This window comes from Cucurbita moschata, unplaced genomic scaffold (assembly GCF_002738365.1).
Source record: "Cucurbita moschata cultivar Rifu unplaced genomic scaffold, Cmos_1.0 Cmo_Scf00128, whole genome shotgun sequence".
NCBI lineage: Eukaryota > Viridiplantae > Streptophyta > Magnoliopsida > Cucurbitales > Cucurbitaceae > Cucurbita > Cucurbita moschata.
The window spans coordinates 140,309-146,935 of NW_019268644.1; positions in this window are offsets into that span (position 1 = coordinate 140,309).

Sequence of the window (6,627 nt, forward strand, 5' to 3'; positions counted from 1 at the left end):
ACAAACACAAGTTTGAACATTATGCACTAATATAATAATCATAGCTAATCTTCAAGATGCAAGAGCCGAGAATTGAATTCCGGTCTACATCGTGGCAGAGTACTATTCTACCACTAGACCACTTGTGCATGTACCTTCAGGCATATCCATAACTTACTCGTATTTTTGTCATGCAGTTCTTCTGAAGCCCTTACATTTTAGTTTCACCTCACGATTTAAAAAAAGAAAAAGCTCGATAGTGCTACTCGTAAATTCTATAAATATAAACGATATTGTGACAAACACAAGTTTGAACATTATGCACTAATATAATAATCATAGCTAATCTTCAAGATGCAAGAGCCGAGAATTGAATTCCGGTCTACATCGTGGCAGAGTACTATTCTACCACTAGACCACTTGTGCATGTACCTTCAGGCATATCCATAACTTACTCGTATTTTGGTCATGCAGTTCTTCTGAAGCCCTTACATTTTAGTTTCACCTCACGATTTAAAAAAAAAAAAAGCTCGATAGTGCTACTCGTAAATTCTATAAATATAAACGATATTGTGACAAACACAAGTTTGAACATTATGCACTAATATAATAATCATAGCTAATCTTCAAGATGCAAGAGCCGAGAATTGAATTCCGGTCTACATCGTGGCAGGGTACTATTCTACCACTAGACCACTTGTGCATGTACCTTCAGGCATATCCTTAACTCACTCGTATTTTTGTCATGCAATTCTTCTGAAGCCCTTAGCTTTTAGTTTCACCTCACGATTAAAAAAAAAAAAAAGCTCGATAGTGCTACTCGTTAAATGATATACTATAACAAACCCAAGTTTGAACATTATGCACTAATATAATAATCATAGCTAATCTTCAAGATGCAAGAGCCGAGAATTGAATTCCGGTCTACATCGTGGCAGAGTACTATTCTACCACTAGACCACTTGTGCATGTACCTTCAGGCATATCCATAACTTACTCGTATTTTGGTCATGCAGTTCTTCTGAAGCCCTTACATTTTAGTTTCACCTCACGATTTAAAAGAAGAAAAAGCTCGATAGTGCTACTCGTAAATTCTATAAATATAAACGATTTTGTGACAAAGTCAAGTTTGAACATTATGCACTAATATCAGCACATCGTGGCAGGGTACTATTCTACCACTAGACCACTGGTGCATGTACCTTCAGGCATATCCATAACGTACTCGTAATTTGGTCATGCAGTTCTTCTGAAGCCCTTAACTTTTAGTTTCACCTCACGATTTAAAAAAAGAAAATCTCGATAGTGCTACTCGTAAATTCTATACATATAAACGATTTTGTGACAAACCCAAGTTTGAACATTATGCACTAATATCAGCATTGCCAATCTTCAAGGTGCACATTTTGTGACAAACCCAAGTTTGAACATTATGCACTAATATCAGCATTGCCAATCTTCAAGGTGCACAAGCCGAGAATAACCCAAGTTTGAACATTATGCACTAATATCAGCATTGCCAATCTTCAAGGTGCACAAGCCGAGAATAAAACTCTATCTATACCATGGCAGAGTACTATTCTACCACTAGACCGCTGATGCATGTACCTTTAGGCATATCCATAACATACTCGTATTTTGGTCATGCAGTTATTCTGAAGCCCTCAACTTTTAGTTTCACCTCACGATTTCAAAAGAAAAAAAACAAGCTCGATAGTGCTACTCAAGAAATCTATAAATAAAAACGATATTGTGACAAACATAAGTTTAAACATTATTAATTAATATCATCATAGCTAATCTTCAAGATGCACCACTCGAGAATACAACTCGGGTCCGTATTGTGGACGGGTACTCCTTAAAGTACACATATTTTGGTCCTGCAGTTCTTCTGAAGCCCTTAACTTTTTGTTTCACCTCTCGATTAAAAAACAAAAAGCTCGATAGTGCTACTCGTTAAATGATATACTATAACAAACCCAAGTTTGAACATTATGCACTAATATAATAATCATAGCTAATCTTCAAGATGCAAGAGCCAAGAATTGAATTCGAGTCTACATCGTGGCAAAGTACTATTCTACCACTAGACCACTGGTGCATATACCTTTAGGCATATCCATAGCGTACTCATATTTAGGTCATGCAATTCTTCTAAAGCAAACTTTTAATTTCACTTCATGATTTAAAAAAAGAAAAAGCTCGATAGTGCTACTCGTAAATTCTATAAATATAAACAATATTGTGACAAACCCAAGTTTGAACATTATGCACTAATATCATCATTACAAATCTTCAAGATGCACCAGCTGAGAATCGAACTCGGGTCTGTATCGTGGCTAGGTTCTATTCTACCACTAGACCACTAGTGCAAACATATCCATAACTTACTCGTATTTTGGTCATGCAGTTCTTCTGAAGCCCTTTAACTTTTAGGTTCACCTAACGATTTAAAAAAAGAAAAAGCTCGATAGTGCTACTAGTAAATTATATAAATATAAACTAATCTTCAAGATGCAAGAGCCGAGAATTGAATTCCAGTCTACATCGTGGCAGGGTGCTATTCTACCACTAGACCACTGGTGCATGTACCTTCAGGCATATCCATAACTTACTCGTATTTTGGTCATGCAGTTCTTCTAAGCCCTTAACTTTTAGTTTCACTACACGATTCAAAAAAAGAAAAAGCTCGATAGTGCTACTCGTAAATTCTTAAAACCAAAGTTTGAACATCATGCACTCACCAGCCGAGAATCAAACTCAAGTCTGTACCGTGGCAGGGTACTATTCTACAACAAGACCACTGATGCATGTACCTTTAGGCACATCCATAACTTACTCATATTTTGGTCATGCAGTTCTTCTGAAGCCCTTAACTTTTATGTTCACCTCACAATTTAAAAAATGAAAAAGTTCGATACTGCTACTCGTAAATTCTATAAATATAAACGACATTGTGACAAACCCAAGTTTGAAAATCATGCATTAATATCATCATTGCAAATCTTCAAGATGCACCAGCCGAGAATCAAACTCGGGTTTGTACCGTGGCATGGTACTATTCTACCACTAGACCACTGGTGCATGTACCCTCACGCATATCCATAACTTACTCGTAATTTGGTCATGCAGTTCTTCTGAAGCCCTTAACTTTTATGTTGACCTCACGATTTAAAAAACGAAAAAGTTCGATAGTGCTACTCGTAAATTCTATAAATATAAACAATATTGTGACAAACCCAGGTTTGAACATCATGCATTAATATCATCATTGCAAATCTTCAAGATGCATCAGCCGAGAATCAATCTCGGTTCTGTACCGTTGCAGGGTACTATTCTACCAGGTTCTGTACCGTTGCAGGGTACTATTCTACCACTAGACCACTAGTGCATGTACCTTCAGGCATATCCTTAACTCACTCGTATTTTTGTCATGCAATTCTTCTGAAGCCCTTAGCTTTTAGTTTCACCTCACGGTTTAAAAAAAGAAAAAGCTCGATAGTGCTACTCGTAAATTCTATAAATATAAACGATATTGTGACAAACCCAAGTTTGAACATCATGCATTAATATCATCATTGCAAATCTTCAAGATGCATCAGCCGAGAATCAAACTCAGGTCTGTATCGTTGCAGGGTACTATTCTACCACTAGACCACTAGTGCATGTACCTTCAGGCATATCCATAACTTACTCGTATTTTCGTCATGCAATTCTTCTGAAGCCGTTAGCTTTTAGTTTCACCTCACGATTTAAAAAAAGAAAAAGCTCGATAGTCTATCGGTACATGCACTAATATCATCATTGCCAATCTTCAAGATGCACCAGCCGAGAATCGAACTCTGATCTGTATCGTGGCAGGGTACTATTCTACCACTAGACCACTGGTACATGTAACTTTTGGCATATCCATAACTTACTCGTATTTTGGTCATGCAGTTCTTCTGAAGCCCTTAACTATTATGTTCACCTCACGATTTAAAAAACGAAAAAGTTCGATAGTGCTATTCGTAAATTCTATAAATATAACGATATTGTGACAAACCCAAGTTTGAACATTATGCATTAATATCATTATAGATAATCTTCAAGATGCACCAGTCGAGAATGAAACTCGGGTTCGTATCGTGGCAGGGTACTCCATACAGTACACATTTTGGTCATGCAGTTCTTCTGAAGCCCTTAACTTTTTGTTTCACATCTCGATATAAAAACAAAAAGCTCGATAGTGCTACTCGTGAAATCTATAAAGTTAAAAGAAATATTGTACCAAACTCAATTTTGAACATTATGCACTAATATAATAATCATAGATAATCTTCAAGATGCAAGAGCCGAAAATTTAATTCGGGTCTACATCGTGCAAGTGCCAAGGAATCTCATTTACATGCACTTAAAAGAATATTTAAATATTTGCTTCTGACTATTAATTTAGGATGATTGTATCCTAGAAATATTGAGTTTAAATTGGTAGGATATTCTGATGCGAATTTTATGATGATATATTAGAATGCATTGATATGATTATTTGGACATTTGTATTATTTTAGGTTTTCTTATTTTCATATTATTTGGACATGGCCAAAGCGACTTTTTTGTTTTAGGAACGAATCTCGAAGAGGCACTCGGGACAACAAGGGTAGATGATTAATGAGGAATCAATTAGAACTTTCGGACCTATACGGTAGCTTAGAGCACAATAAACGGTAGGCCCGAACTTTCTATAGACCAAAGGAAAGTCGTGGAAACCTAGTAGAAGAAGGAAGCAACGAGGGCCTACAAGTAGGTTGGTTACCAAGTATATTTTTATACTTACACCTTTCTCCTTTTCTAGTTGGTCAAGGTGGAGAGATGCTCTGGAGCTCTACTATCATAGAGGGGTGTCAACCCGGAGTGTATGTTAGTTGTATTCGGCCTGGGACATCAATTAGTTGTATAATTTTTTTCGTTTGTAAATATCTTGAAATTTCTGACACAGGTGTTGTACGTCGTTTTAAATTTATCTTTTCATCGCAGTTCGATTTCTCGAGATCCAACATCGGTTTGAGAGGGGAAGGAAGCATTCCTTATAACTAGGGTGTGAATACCTCTATGAGATCGTGAGGTAACGGGCCATCTCTTGATGATATTCTGCCACACTTTTTGTTCCTTGCCTCAAACCTTGCAATTTAGTTTTCAAATTTCTTTCATAATGTTTTGGAACATACCTTTTTCTCATGGCTTCTTTAAGTTCTTCCGTAGTCTCTATTGGATCCTCCTCTTTTCTTCTTCTCTCGGATTTGAGATGTTGGTACCAATCACCGACATGATTGGTAAATTCGGCAATAGCAAGTCTCATCTTCTTATTTTCACTATAGGTGTTCCAATCAAACAAATGCTCTATCTTTTTTCCCATTGCAAGTATGCCTTAGAATCTGCCGTTCCACAAAATAGTGGGATTTTGAGTTTAACTCCTCCATCTCTATCTTCATGTATTCTTTCCATCCTTCTAGGTAGCATAATAGTTGCATGGTTATTTCTTCCTCTCCATCTTCCTTCAACTTGTCTTTCTTGTACTACTATACTTTCATCTTCTCGTAATCTTCGTTCGTCTTTGTTGTTGTGCCCTTCTTTCTTGCCTATCTTTCCATCATCATTTTCATCATATCTTGAATAGCTTGAAGAATGGTTGTATTAAGATCTGGTACGGGTTCTCCTTCTCCATTATGTGACATTTTGTTATCAAGGGGTCTCTCCACACTTCTCACAAAAATTTCACTCAGGGACACTCGTGTTTAACACTCAAAGGTAGGATTTTGGTACTAGGTCAAGAATGTAGACGTTGATTTTTTTTTCGATAATCTGAGAGAGAAAAAAAATTAATAGAAAAAAAAATAACAATAAAGATATTTCACCTCTAGTGCGGCCAAAGAACATTGACCAAATGATTTGATACCAAATGATAAGCGCCAACAATGCTGGATTTTGCAAAACTAGAGGTCCTTCTAGAATCCTTGCCAAAACATTCAAGAGAAAGCTAACTTAACGGATTGATTCCAACCAAGAGCTGGTTAGAAGATGAATGACTCTTAGATCGAACTTGGAATCTATAATGGTCACTTTTAGATACCAAGATAATTCCAGAATTAGCTTGATCAAAACTAATTCAATGAATCGGTTTAAACATCAAACCTAAAGCAAGGTTTGAAAAAGAAAACCACCAAAAGGGTATCAAGAAAAACACAAAGGTTTTGTCTGTATTCAACCAAAAAAACATCCAAACGAGAATATTACATGCCTCTAAATAGGATCAAAAGATAACCCTAACAAAATAAATTTCAGCCACCAACAACTAATAAATGCTATTAAATACAAATCGAAGAAAATAAGATAATTCATAAATTGTCTTAATTGGTAGTTCAACTACCAAAGCCAAGTCTTCGAATTACTTTCCAATATCAATCACTCCAATATTTTCTTGATTTGATTCTTGAATCTTCTTTGTATTGATTCTTGCAATTGTTCGTTCGGGTACACGGAAGTGATCAGTTGTTGGATTCATATCAGAAATTAATTAGTTGTATAATTTTTTTCGTTTGTAAATATCTTGAAATTTCTAACACAAGTGTTGTACGTCGTTTTAAATTTATCGAGGGGAAGGAAGCATTC